Here is a 16,235-nt window from a genome sequence, read left to right on the forward strand (position 1 = left end):
TCAACACCTGAACTTTCTTCAGTATCGGAGACAATCGGTTGTCTTGGCAGGTGTGCTTCTCGATGTAGAATAGCGAGAATATTTATGGGTGCTTATGCAGCTTGTACAGCAGGATGTGGAGTAGTAAAATGTAGTGGAGGGTCAACAACAGCTGATAATAAGGTGTCATTAATAGCTGCTTATGATTGTGCAACTAGTTGTGCTGTTTCTAAATCCAATAACATCGAAGGTATGCACGCTAAATTTTATCCCTTACATTATATGATAAATCTGTTAAATTATATTTTATAGATGCTCAAATGGTGTTTCTTACCATAATTTAAATTTTGACAGACGCTCAAGGTTCAGTAGAGCACATCGTGAGTTCATGTTTGGGAGCTTGCAAGAACAAATAGCTTGTAACATATGACGATAAATTTCCTGAGAGATAAATTTAATAAGGGAAAATTTATTTAAATATAATAATCATGTAATGAAAATGTTATAAGGGATTGGGACTCTCCAATCACCATTTATATTTATCTTTTGTGGAATGTTGCAAAAGGAGACAATATGAAAACTAAAGAAAAAGGAATATTTGATTTGCCTGATCACCATGGACTTTTTATCTTCAGGTTATACGTAGTTTCTGCTAATAGGAATTAGCCAAGTCCTTTTCTTTTGATTTATTTTGATTTGTTATTTCTCTCAAATATTTTTCTTTTAAGCAAAGTGAAATATTTTAAATAAAAAAGAGGAAGAAAAATTTGGGGGACATGACTGTGACCCATCAACGACTTAATCAACCTTTAAAAGGGAATTATAACTTGGTTAACATTGATAAATATAAATATAACTAGACGAATTTAAATCCGTTAAGTGAATCCAAATGCGCAACAGAAAAATACATTTCATGCTTTAAAAATGATGTGTAGAAGAAAGAGAGGAGCATTATATCAAACCAGAGACAAGCGTATTTAAACCATATTTTATTTTTAATGAATCGTAAATAAACCGTCAACCAGAAAAGATAGGTTCACGGCGACCAACAGTCCCTGCAACATAATACATTATAGTTTTCTCTCAAATCAATTCAACCTACGTTTACTTGGGTTCTAATTGTGCCAACAGAAGAAGGTTTGAAGATGAGAGCATGTGTGATCAAGCAACTGAAAAGAATGTCATAATCGACGAAGTTGTAAGCGAAAAATAAGTGAAAAAGAAACTAATTTGTTTCATTAAATTAGAGATAAGAGCTTAAAAATGTTTGTTTATATGTTTCATGTTATTTTCTACATGCACTTAATTAGTTTTTGTGTTTTTTTTAATATCCTTGAGAGGCATTGGTTGGAGTTCTAGTAATCAACAATTAACAATTACTCTCTCTTTCATTTTCTTTTTTTAATTTATGCTTTGAGCTTACCATGAATGTGATTTATGGAAAGTGTACTTTGCTCATTTTTATTTAAATAATACTTGAGTGATCCATTGAGTTCCTAATACATGTTTTTACAAGAAATCACATATTATATCATATCTTTTGAGATTGTGCTTCTCTAAATCAATCATGCATGTTGTTATGTTTTGTCTGATATTTTTCTTATTATATACCAACACATGTTGTGCTTCTCTCGTATCTCTTTCTCTCTTTATCGCTCAGGTGTTAACAACTGTTATATGGACTTGATTTTGTAGTTATTTGTTTCGTGTATTTCCCTTGTTAAAAATTAAGTTGATCTTCAGACGAAGACATGTTTGATTTTGTGAGAGAGCGGTCGTTAGTTAAACTGGGTGTTGTCTATTTCTATAAAAACTAGTTTTTGTTTCATTATTTTTGTCTGCTGTTGTCTCGGCCAAACTATTAAATAACAATCGTGGTCGCGTATATTTTTGTCTGTTGTTGTCTCGGCCAAACTATTAAATAACAATCGCAGCCGCGTATAGAATTTTGTGATTTCACTTGGTATGAATTATGTGTTACGGATTGTGGTCGTCGTGGTGTGAATTTCTGACAACATAACACAAAAAACTTCAATAAGAGAATTAGTCATTATACACTTTGTTCATGTTTTTGGCATCCAAGGCCCTCTTTAAAACAATTCGCTTTGGGATTTACAGGGAAAAAAGTTAATAGGAATAAACTTAATATAGAAATAAGGGTTACACAAACAAGGGCAATTATATTTTGGACAAGAGCTACACAAACCAGCGTTAATTGGAGAAATGAAATATGGGTCAAGTATGTGCAAGATAATAATAGGAGATACATAATCCTTCAACAAAACAAAAAAATAACAGATATAAAATCAGGGTATTTTTGGGTAAGTAATTAACCAAAACAAGAATGAATATATAAATTATTTCTAAACTTAAAAGGTGGGTCATTTGATATTTCATGTGAGCAGTTAATTAATTGATGTGATTTGTTAGATTAAAGTTATATTAATGACTAGGATTTGGTTTCAAATTTAATTTGACACATTAGTATCATTTGATCTTACCTCATATATATATATATATATATATATATATATATATATATATATATATATATATATATATCTGTGTGTGTGTGTGTGTGTAAACTACTGTAATGATGTTTGGAAAAAATTGTTACTAATCACTATTTTTTTAGGTTTACAGACACTATTTCTTTGTTTTTGGGAAACAATTAAATTAATGTCACAATTCAATGTTGCTAAAGGTCCTAAAACTAGTAGTGTGGTATATGTTCATGCATTGTAAACTTAAATATGAATGAGTCATTGAGAATCAACTTCAATGTTTTCAATGAATGATAAAAAAAAATGAGGAAATTAATGAATGTGTAGTGGGTTTGCTAATAAAGATCAAAATTCGGATAAGAGTGGGGGTGAAAAATTGGCACGAGATGACAAAAAAATTGAGATAAAAGTGGGAGAAAAAAAAATAGAATAAGTTTGCAAAATAGGTATAATATGAAAAAAAAATGGGAATTCAGGTTTCATGACTATTCTCATTTATGTATAATAGAAAATAAAATCAATTTTATTTTATGTATTGTGCATGTAGAACAACGTGTACTAATTTTCAGGTTGTGGATGTAGTACTACATATTCTCTTTTTCTTTATCGTCATTCAATAAAAGGTTTGCCAATAATAAAGAAATCAAATCAAATCAATGTAACAAATAAATATTTAATACTTGTACGAGGAAATCTTCTTCAAAAAAAAATTGGAAGAGGAAATTGTGAGTTGTGAAAATTAATATATTTATAGTGAACCACAATGACGGTGCGTTTTTCATTTTTCACAAGTATTTGTAATTATATCTTTGCGCATCTTGTGTTTGGAGTTGCGCTACTAATAAATTTTGCCGATTAAAAAACCTATGTTTATTTCATAATTTTTGCATTAACATCATTAAATGTCAATAAAAGTAACATGATTTTTGGTTGGGAATAGAAATTAAACAACAACAACTTTAAACTTCAATAGTATGTCATTTAATGTGTTAATGTCTTAAAAAAAATCATTAATCATTAAACAATTAATAAACTTCTTTATTTAAACGATAATTCTAATTAACTTCTTAAAATGTTAATAATTCACTTCTTGAAATCACCACCCATGAATTAATAGAACACATACAAATGTACTGATCATAAATAACAAATTTTGAGAATTTTTTTTCGTGTTAATCCCCCGGTTTTTAGAAAAAGACCTCCTGATAATACATAGTTCGGTTAACAAATAAGTTAAACCTAACCAAAAATAACTTCTCGTACGAATCTAACTTAGATTCTCCAGAACAATTTATTCTTTTGGTGGAGCTCCATAACCATTTGAGTTTAGTTAGTTGGTTAAGTTCGGGGATATTTTAACCCCAAAAACATATAAGAATTATATAACTATTAAGCTATTAGTATTATAATATTATTAAAGTATCTCTAATGGGCGATGATCTCTCTAATAACATGAAGATATTTTTTTATTCCTTTAATAGAGAAAAACTAAGAGGAATTGTTGTGAAAATCAAAGGCTTCTACTCTCTCTCTCTCTCTCTCTCTCTCTCTCTCTCTCTCTCTCTCTATATATATATATATATATATATATATATATATATATATATATATCAAAAATGATGGTCTCATTGGATACTTTATGAATTAACAAATTAAGAATCGTTGAAATGGAATAATGTAAAGTTATTGATATAGTGCATTTAATAATTTCTAAAGAGTTTTTTTTTTCTGAAAGGAATAATTTCTAATGAGTTGTTGGATTGAAGTGAATGAGTACTTAATATTTATTAGCATTAAAAAATTATAAATTAAAAATGTATACGCGTAAGACTTACGTAGGGGCCACTCTAGCTATCTCTCGATAAATGCGTCATTGGATATTTCTTAGACTTATATAATTAGTGGAGAGACCAGCAACATTTTGTTTAATTATAAAAAAAAAAGTGGTAGAGGCGAGATTTGAGAATTGTAACAGATCTTATCTCAGTTCAATGTTTGATGATGAGACAACGTTATATGATAAGTTAATTTTGAAATTTATTTTATGTTGTTTCTCTAGTTAAAATTATTATCATGAATATTAGTTTAGTTGGAAACAAACATGATAGAATAAGAAAATCATTTAATGATTTACCAAAACAACATAATTTAAAATAGAAATTGAAATGAAATAAAGTGAAAATAAAAAATAATTTGATATTAAAGTATCAATGAGTATTATGAGTATGTAGAAGAAAAAAAATTAAGCTCACGTGCTTAATGAGCTCCACCAAATGATAAATCATTCGGTAGAACCCGAGTTCAATTATTGGGAGAAAAAAAATTCTTGTTCAAACTATACCTCCCTCGCGATTGAACTTCGAATTACTAGGGTCTCATATTGATATTAATAAAGACAATTCAATTTTCCATTTATTGCAAAGCTGACAAAGGAAAGAAAAAAAAGGGAAATACGTGTTACAAAACTCCTCAATAACAACAAAAGTATATTTTGTAAAGAGAAAAAAAATAGAACAACAGTAGATATCACAGAGATAAAAAGAGAAAAATAAGTCTATTCTCCGTTAAAAAAAATGAGTGTATTATATTATTAACTTGTAATTACTTTTCTGTCAAATGATGTGTCATACTTATATGAGAATACAAGGTACAAGTCAAAGGTATGGAAAAATAACTTATGGACATCCACACATATTATTCAAGCAACTCCTCATATTGTATGGGTTTCCTTCCCCTTGGTCCTTTAATATGTAATTGAACTCCCTTCAACAAATTCTTCTTTTTTACATTAGAGGCTTCTTCTCTAGATGTTTTATCATTTAAAAAACACAATTAAAATGTAATATAGAGTGAAAAAACACAATTCAAAAAACTCAACTTGATTGCTGAAAAAAATTCAAAATTACATATAATATGTTAGAAAATAAAACCGAGACAACTCAATTAGTCCATACTTGAACCACCATCACAAAAGAGACAATTAGTCCCTTAAAATAAGTCCCTACTGGACAAATTCAGAGTGATCGATACCATATTTAATCAGGCAAAAAAAAGTAATAAAAATCAACTTCCTAGTTATTGGTACAATAGTTCAGTAGGCAACCAAAAAAATGGTAATGAAAATAAATTTTCGAGTGATTGATTCCATATTTTCCTTGTCTTCCATGTTTACATGCATCTTGAATATTCTATAAATACCAAACATTTCTTTCACTAAATATATCCCTCTCTCCATCAATCCTTCTCTCACTTTCAATTCATTTTCCGATCTAAAGGTATACAGTTATGCTTGTGACGCTTTTCATTTTATTTATCCATGTGTGTTAATGTTGGCAAATTGTTTCCCAAAAGTAGCATATCACACAACCTTATCATGCAACACTCTAAAATGTTTTATTTTGAAATGATTTTCATTAATGCAAACAAACACATGCTTTTGTTTTTCTTAAAAAATTCTAAAGTAATGTCATTTTATATAACTTGTAATAGACAACCATAAAATTCATTTTAGGGTAATATGTTGTTATTACTCTATAGGTATCAATTAACTAGCCATGTATGTAGTTTTGCATATATTTTTTTTACACGATATGTGGATTTTTAAGGTGTGAAAATATACTTTAATGTCCATTTATTTCTATCTTCATCAATTGATAAGTTTTTTATTCAACTTTTACTGCGAAATAAAATTGAATAATGGCAGAAAAAACAAGATCTACAAAGAGAAGAGTTATGGCAAACTATGAGATGAAAAAGATAGCTTCAATATTGGTGATGATAATGTTCATTGTTGCTCAAGCCGATGATTCTCGCCCTATGTCATCAACACCTGAACTTTCTTCAGTATCGGAGACAATCGGTTGTCTTGGCAGGTGTGCTTCTCGATGTAGAATAGCGAGAATATTTATGGGTGCTTATGCAGCTTGTACAGCAGGATGTGGAGTAGTAAAATGTAGTGGAGGGTCAACAACAGCTGATAATAAGGTGTCATTAATAGCTGCTTATGATTGTGCAACTAGTTGTGCTGTTTCTAAATCCAATAACATCGAAGGTATGCACGCTAAATTTTATCCCTTACATTATATGATAAATCTGTTAAATTATATTTTATAGATGCTCAAATGGTGTTTCTTACCATAATTTAAATTTTGACAGACGCTCAAGGTTCAGTAGAGCACATCGTGAGTTCATGTTTGGGAGCTTGCAAGAACAAATAGCTTGTAACATATGACGATAAATTTCCTGAGAGATAAATTTAATAAGGGAAAATTTATTTAAATATAATAATCATGTAATGAAAATGTTATAAGGGATTGGGACTCTCCAATCACCATTTATATTTATCTTTTGTGGAATGTTGCAAAAGGAGACAATATGAAAACTAAAGAAAAAGGAATATTTGATTTGCCTGATCACCATGGACTTTTTATCTTCAGGTTATACGTAGTTTCTGCTAATAGGAATTAGCCAAGTCCTTTTCTTTTGATTTATTTTGATTTGTTATTTCTCTCAAATATTTTTCTTTTAAGCAAAGTGAAATATTTTAAATAAAAAAGAGGAAGAAAAATTTGGGGGACATGACTGTGACCCATCAACGACTTAATCAACCTTTAAAAGGGAATTATAACTTGGTTAACATTGATAAATATAAATATAACTAGACGAATTTAAATCCGTTAAGTGAATCCAAATGCGCAACAGAAAAATACATTTCATGCTTTAAAAATGATGTGTAGAAGAAAGCGAGGAGCATTATATCAAACCAGAGACAAGCGTATTTAAACCATATTTTATTTTTAATGAATCGTAAATAAACCGTCAACCAGAAAAGATAGGTTCACGGCGACCAACAGTCCCTGCAACATAATACATTATAGATTTCTCTCAAATCAATTCAACCTACGTTTACTTGGGTTCTAATTGTGCCAACAGAAGAAGGTTTGAAGATGAGAGCATGTGTGATCAAGCAACTGAAAAGAATGTCATAATCGACGAAGTTGTAAGCGAAAAATAAGTGAAAAAGAAACTAATTTGTTTCATTAAATTAGAGATAAGAGCTTAAAAATGTTTGTTTATATGTTTCATGTTATTTTCTACATGCACTTAATTAGTTTTTGTGTTTTTTTTAATATCCTTGAGAGGCATTGGTTGGAGTTCTAGTAATCAACAATTAACAATTACTCTCTCTTTCATTTTCTTTTTTTAATTTATGCTTTGAGCTTACCATGAATGTGATTTATGGAAAGTGTACTTTGCTCATTTTTATTTAAATAATACTTGAGTGATCCATTGAGTTCCTAATACATGTTTTTACAAGAAATCACATATTATATCATATCTTTTGAGATTGTGCTTCTCTAAATCAATCATGCATGTTGTTATGTTTTGTCTGATATTTTTCTTATTATATACCAACACATGTTGTGCTTCTCTCGTATCTCTTTCTCTCTTTATCGCTCAGGTGTTAACAACTGTTATATGGACTTGATTTTGTAGTTATTTGCTTCGTGTATTTCCCTTGTTAAAAATTAAGTTGATCTTTGTAACACCCACGTCGTGGCTTTCGATATCCCGCTAGGTGGATACGAAAGGTTCCCGACCTAAGGGGAACGGTTTAAGCCGCAAGGGACCCCCACGACAATAGTAGGAACCGAAACACATCGGAATGAGAGGGATCCGGAGGCCGTGTAGGTATGGGACTACATGGTTGAAGGAAGGCTTATAAGAATTGTTAGGTACTACCCATATCAACAAGATGCATCTTCTTTTCGGGAGCTCAATCCATAGGAACTCCACAGTTAAGCGTGCTTGGCTTGGAGTAGTACTAGGATGGGTGACCTACCGGGAAGTTTCCCGGTAAGCATGTGAGTGAGGACAAAGCATGTTGAAAAGACTCGTGTTGGTTTGTGGGGTTAGTCGGCAATCCTGTAAGCAGTCTAGGATGTTACACTTGATATCAGAGCAGACCTCTCCCAGTACGGTGTGGTTCGGGGACGAACCAGGCGGAAGCTGGTGGGCATGTAACACCCACGTCGTGGCTTTCGATATCCCGCTAGGTGGATACGAAAGGTTCCCGACCTAAGGGGAACGGTTTAAGCCGCAAGGGACCCCCACGACAATAGTAGGAACCGAAACACATCGGAATGAGAGGGATCCGGAGGCCGTGTAGGTATGGGACTACATGGTTGAAGGAAGGCTTATAAGAATTGTTAGGTACTACCCATATCAACAAGATGCATCTTCTTTTCGGGAGCTCAATCCATAGGAACTCCACAGTTAAGCGTGCTTGGCTTGGAGTAGTACTAGGATGGGTGACCTACCGGGAAGTTTCCCGGTAAGCATGTGAGTGAGGACAAAGCATGCTGAAAAGACTCGTGTTGGTTTGTGGGGTTAGTCGGCAATCCTGTAAGCAGTCTAAGATGTTACAATCTTCAGACGAAGACATGTTTGATTTTGTGAGAGAGCGGTCGTTAGTTAAACTGGGTGTTGTCTATTTCTATAAAAACTAGTTTTTGTTTCATTATTTTTGTCTGCTGTTGTCTCGGCCAAACTATTAAATAACAATCGTGGTCGCGTATATTTTTGTCTGTTGTTGTCTCGGCCAAACTATTAAATAACAATCGCAGCCGCGTATAGAATTTTGTGATTTCACTTGGTATGAATTATGTGTTACGGATTGTGGTCGTCGTGGTGTGAATTTCTGACAACATAACACAAAAAACTTCAATAAGAGAATTAGTCATTATACACTTTGTTCATGTTTTTGGCATCCAAGGCCCTCTTTAAAACAATTCTCTTTGGGATTTACAGGGAAAAAAGTTAATAGGAATAAACTTAATAAAGAAATAAGGGTTACACAAACAAGGGCAATTATATTTTGGACAAGAGCTACACAAACCAGCGTTAATTGGAGAAATGAAATATGGGTGAAGTATGTGCAAGATAATAATAGGAGATACATAATCCTTCAACAAAACAAAAAAATAACAGATATAAAATCAGGGTATTTTTGGGTAAGTAATTAACCAAAACAAGAATGAATATATAAATTATTTCTAAACTTAAAAGGTGGGTCATTTGATATTTCATGTGAGCAGTTAATTAATTGATGTGATTTGTTAGATTAAAGTTATATTAATGACTAAGATTTGGTTTCAAATTTAATTTGACACATTAGTATCATTTGATCTTACCTCATATATATATATATATATATATATATATATATATATATATTGTTTTATCTTGGTTTTTCGGGTGTCAAACATTGATTAAGTTTGAACCTTTTAAACCGGTGATATCTTATTTTTTCTTGGGAAGGGAAAAAGTAAGCAAAACCCTTGAGAATCGAGGTCCGGGAGTTGTTTTCGCTACGGGAAGGTGTTAGGCACCCATAACGACTATAGTATCCTATAGGAACCGTCTTTAATTTCTACGCGCGCGCTTTATTTTTAAATGCTATTTTGAAATGATATTTATATCTAAGAATTTCTAAGTGAAGAATTGGAGGGAGAAGAATGTTTTTGGATTTTTATTTTAGTTGAATTGAAGGAATTTTGTTCCTTGCCTACGTACCCGATTAAGGGATCAAATCCACCGTAGTTCTCTCTCAAAAAATGTTTTTGTTTTTGTTGGTTGATTTTAAGTTTGAAAATGGAGTTTTGAAGAATGGGGATTGAGAGGCCTCAAGGGCATGAGATTGATGAAATTGTGAGGTTGGATTCGTGAATTGCAAAATATGGTCAAAGTATGATTAATTTTCATTGAATTTTTGATTAAGAAAATAAAAGGAAAATTCAATGGGGTTTTGGACCCCAAGGTTTATTAAGAAAAGTATTTGGGTGATGTTGTTCACATTTGTTTGAAAAAAATGGTTTTTTCTAAGTATAAGTCCTAGGCATTCATCTAAACATACAATCCTAAACATACATCTAAACATGCATATTCTAGCTATATAGTGATGTGTGTGCATGTGTCGGTGCTTGTATCGGTGTACAACATTAGAGTCCATTGTCCTTTACATCATACCCTAGATACATTCTATGGCCTCTTTGCCAAGAAATTAAAAGCATGAAAGTAAAATATTACAAAAAAAAAACTCCTAAGTATTACATTCTAACTTTGGTACAAATTAAATTGCAAGAAAGAAATAGAGATGAATATAGGATGAAATGGAGATGCTTATGAAATGATGAAACATGAAATGAAGGGAGTTAGTAGCACATGACAATATCAAAGAAAATAAAGCAAGAGAAATACTAGAACATAAAGGATGGAAAATGAGTGCAAACATGGCTAAAACTTGTTCATAGAATGCAAGAACCATATGACCTATAACTCTCCCATTCCAATACATTTTTAAAGGTTTAGAATCAAGTCCTGGAATGGGAGGTAAGGCAACATGATTTACTTGGCATTCTAAAACAAACTTCAAGCATTTTTACCTTATTTATTCACACTAGTAACTTGTAAACTAAGTAACCTATCAAGATTCATACTCATGTATTATCATCAACACAAACAGTAGCTAAGACCCCCTCAAAATCATATAACATATATCACAAACACTTAACAAGAATTTGAAATAGAATTGGGCAAAATTTTCATGAATTTTCACAAGAAATCATGGAAATAAAGCAAGAAAATGCAATAATATTTTTCATCAAGATTTTCAGCAAACAAAATGCATAAAACATCACAAAAAAAAATTAACAAGGACATGTACAAAAATTTATAGAATTTTTCAAGTAATTTTAATCATGAACAGAGGTGTAAAAAGCAAGAATCAGTGATAGAATAGCAAAAAGGAACTCTAAAACGAAGGCAGTAAACAAACCAGGCCCAAGCCCAAACCCAAGGTGGATCTTGGACTATCCAAGTGCCTCAGAGGCGTTGGATAGATCCAACTCCTTCAAAACCCTAAATCTGACGGCTAGGGATGTGAGGCGCACAATACACAGGTTCAGGTACACAGAAACAATCGATCTGAAGCGTACACGTAAACATCAAGCAAAACAAACGATCAATATCAAGGGCAAATTGAACCAAGGGCGAACCAGACTGGTTCAGGTGAACCGGTCTGGTTCACCTCCTCTATATATCCTAGGAGGCCGGTCCAGGCCTCATTCGTTCCATTCATTCCTCTCTCTAACTCTCAGACTCTCTCTTCTCTCTCTAAACCCTCCACCGTCTTCTCCGGCGGAAACAGCCACCGTCGGTGACGATGAAACCCTAAACTCAACAAAACTTAACGATCTAAGACTTTCTACCGTTCGTTTTTTTTAGTCTAGACATGAATCAAGCATCAGAAATTGCAAAGGAAATTTAGATCTACGCTGATCGAAGCTCAAACTTTACGGTCTTCAGATTTTTTTTCAAATCTCTTCGCACTTTTTTGAAACGAGGCTTTAATCTATGTTATTTTCTCTGCTGGTGATGAATTTGAACTTGATTTTGTAAAACGAACGGTGAATCTTTGCAGATCTGTCTTTTAGGGTTTCGTTTCGAAGCTTTTGAAACTCTTTTTGAATATATCGAAATGAAACCCTAAACTGAAGTATCTTTCTTACTTATGATGATTATAGGCCTCGTTTCAAGAAATAAACGGTGAATCTTTGAAGATTCACATCTTTAGGGTTTCGTTTTGAAGTTCTTCGAATCTTTTTCGAAGTTCTTCTTCAACTCACCGTTTATTTCTGTTTGTTGAGCTTCGTTGAGCTTTTGCGATGAAAACGAAGAGGTTTTTCGAGGATTACCTGGTTTTTTTTGGAGATTCGAACAAAAGATCCTTGTTGAAGCTTCTGGTAAGTTCTGGAACCGAAAATAAATCGGTAATCTTCTTCTTCCTCTTCACTGATTCACAATTGCTTCTGTCCCTCTTCTTCTCGCCTCAAAATCCTTCGTGATCGCACTTTGTGCTTGGATTGCGAAGGTACGAACTTGATGATGAAGATTCTTGATGAATCTCTGAGAGTTCGTGTCAATTCCAATTGATTTGCACAATAATTTGCTGAATTAAGCTTCGTGTTGATGAAAATTGATGTGATTCTGATGAATTGTGTAGTTCTGGAAACGGTTAGGGTTTCTGTTATGAATGTTCTTGGAGTTTTTCTGGAAATTTTGGTGTTTGATCTGTTTTGATCAGAGAGAGAATTGGAAACGTGTTTTTTGTTGATTTTGGATGAGTTGGCGTGTTGTGAATGGCATGGCAATGATTGGGGGCCTTTTATAAGCTGCCAAGTGTATTGCTGGACCAATTGGAATTAGACACCTGGATTTGGACCTGTTTGGCTCGGCTTTGGACTATTTTTGGACTTTGGGACCTTTTCTGTAATTCTGAAAAATTGAGGGACTATCCTGCAAAATAGAAAGGACAAAAAGGATAACCTGGACAAGAAAAGGACCACTTTGCAATATTTTGGACTTAAAGGACTTGACTGTAAAAAAAACCAATCTGCAAAATGATGAAAAAATAAGGACAAAAAAATGACAAAAAGAAAAAAAGACACAAGGACTAAAATGCAAAATTAGAAACTTTAGGACTTAGAAAAAAAACTAAAAAAATAAAATTGGAATAAAAAATGGTAATTTGACTAAACGTAAAGTGAAACAATTAAAACTGACAAAACGGACTAAAACGAACCAATGGCCTAAATGAGGTACTTTAAAGTACCTCTCTGCCGAAATTTCGTGTGAAATGACCAAAATGCCCCTGGGGCTGGAAACGACTAAAAATGACTCAGATGCAGTTGAAAAATGGATTTTTGACAGAGATTGAATCAAAGACTCTTATAAGCAAAATTAAAAGGCTCAGAGACAATTTTTAGGATTTGAACAGAGTCTTGACACTTGAAAAGACTAAAATGCCCCTAGGGGCAAAACTGACCTAAAATGACTTCAAATGCAACTTTTGAAATAGATTTTGACATAGAATGAAACAGAGACTTATTCTAACCAAATGAAAAGACTCAAACAAATTTTCAAAAGACTGAAAGAAATTTTGACATAGGAAATGACTAAAATGCCCTTTTTCATGAATTTTGCAAATAACATTGAAATAAAATGCAGAGAAAGATGCAATTAATCAGAGACATATCAAATGACTTATAATGCAAGAAAAGAAGAATTGAACAAGTATTTTTAGGTCCAAAATTAGGGTATAACAGCTGCCCCTATTTAAGTTTCTTTGTCCGGAGAGTCAAGAGACGAAGTCTTAGAGTTGACGGGACGAAGATACTTAAATATTAACATTTGCACTGTTTTTGGACGTAAAAATACGCTTTCAGATTTTCAAAATTATGAATGCTATGCAATATTTGATTATGAATGTAAGACAAACGACTGGAGTCTATGGAACCTGTTGTGTCACTGGGGATTCAGGTGGACATTGACAGGGTAGACAAACCAGGGAATAGAAAATAAGGTGCAAGTTGTTCTTGGAGTCGAACTAGTCACTTGACCAAGGAATACAAAACAAGAGATGGGTGCAAGCTGTTCTTGGGATTGAACTTGGCACTTGACCGGAAACATAGACACATAGGCAGATACGAGCTGTTCTTTGGATCGAACTTGACACTTGATTGAAAATGCAAACAGATAGACAGACACAAACTGTTCTTTTGGATTGAACTGGCTGTTTGGCTGGAGACATAGACAAAAGGGTTGATACAAGCTGTTTCTTTGGATCGAACTTGCTTGTTGGATTATCACCACATCATGTGGGAAGGTGCAGACTGTTCTCTTAGAACGAACTTGTCGTTTGACCGATAACAAAGCAATAGCTGGGTACAAACTGTTCTTCAGATTGAACTTGCCGTCTGACTGATAACAAAGCGTGAGCTGGGTACAAACTGTTCTTCAGATTGAACTTGTCGTTTGTCCGGAAGCATAGGTATATAAGCAGGTACAAGTGGTCCTTTTTTGGATCGAACCTGGCCCTTGACCAGTGATGAGATACAAATTGAAAGTCTGGTTTAACAAGATACCCATTGGGGGTAAATTGTTGTTGACTTGATTTGAAAATAGACATGACCATTTTTGTTGGCCCAAAAACAAATTGAGAGTAAATTGACATTGATTTGAGTTGAAAATTGACATTGAAAGAGAGATTGAAAATTGAGATTGAGCAGAGACATAGACATAGACATTGAATTGAGAGTTGAAATTGAAAGAGACATTGGAAATTGGAATTGAATTGAGACATAGACATTGACATTGAATTGGAGAGTTGCAATTGACATTGAAATTGGATTGGAATTGAATTGAAAATTGACATTGACATTGATATTGACATTGGCATTGGATATTGACATTGGATATTGACATTGACATTTGACATTGGAGATTGACATTGAAATTGGAATTGGAGATTGACATTGGAATTGGAATTGGAATTTGGAGATTGACATTGAAGTTGGAATTGGAGATTGACATTGAAATTGGAATTGGAGATTGACATTGAAATTGAAATTGAAATTGGAGATTGGAAATTGCTTCGAATTTGACATTGAATTGAAATTGAAATTGAGATTGCTTCGAATTTGACATTTGACATGGTTTGAAATTGAGATTGGAAAGTTGAGATTGCATCGAATTTGACAGTTGAAATTGAATTGAATTTGACATTGGAATTGGAATTGAAATTGAAATTGAATTTGACAGTTGACAGTTGGATATGCAACATGTATGTATGGTATAGCAAGATTATTGGATGTATGAGCACATAAAATGCATGATTATGCATGTATGAATGCTTGAAATGCATGATTGATTAGCAGTTGGACAGAGAAGCTTCACAAGGGCAGACGAAACATTGGAAGATTGGGCACGTAGTGGCTCGTGCCGCAACATATTCACAGGGGAAAACCTCTTTGGAGAGACCGTCGTTGAGAGACGTATCAAAACCATGGCTGAGGGCAATAAAATTTGTAAAGGAGGGACCCTTGGAAAGTCCTTGGATACAGGTTGCCGTTGCTAGGCATGTCAGTGCTGGGTAATCATTGGATATTCGCATCTGTGGTCAATGCTTTTCAATTTTCATTCTTTCATTTTTCATTTTCAAACCCCACTTTTGCCTGAACCGCCCTTTCGGGTTTTTGATTCACCGGGGAATAGACTCTTTTTATTGCCCCATTTTTGCCTGAATTGCCTTCATAGGTTGTCAATCAGCGGGGTGCTCATTTTTGCCTAAGCCGCCCTTTCGGGTTTTCAACTTAGCGAGCTCTTTATTTTCATTTTTCTTTTATTCTGTTTTGCCATTGACCACAGATCATCCTGGGGAGTAACCTGCTTGTACCATGTATTGAAATAGGCATTGACATTCATTCATTCATGCATGTTTCATTGAAATGTACCCTGTTGCTCAGGTTTGCTTTCAAAAAAAATAGACAGAAAAAGATTTTTAATTTTCAAGAATGTTTGTTTCAGACATTGACATTATCAAAATGGAAAGAAAATATTTTGTATATAACATTGAAAGTAGAAAGAAAAATAGAGTTTCAAACAATAGCACAGGCTCAAACTGATGTAGAAGAGTGAGAGTCAGCCAAAGGCATGACTTCACGGATTTACAAAGCTTGGAAAATGGTAATTTTATTGATTGGTGATACATTGAACACGATGACCGCTACATTTCATAGAAATTTTGAATTCACAAGTACAGAAGCCTCTGATGAAGACGATCATTGACAGTTGCAGATGCCCCAAGGGGTGATGGTGATTTGCCGGACATAGTTACTTGTCTTTTATTGTCAA

This window comes from Medicago sativa, chromosome 2, assembly GCF_051527215.1.
Source record: "Medicago sativa cultivar Bolivia chromosome 2, Bolivia_mono, whole genome shotgun sequence".
NCBI classification, from domain to species: domain Eukaryota; kingdom Viridiplantae; phylum Streptophyta; class Magnoliopsida; order Fabales; family Fabaceae; genus Medicago; species Medicago sativa.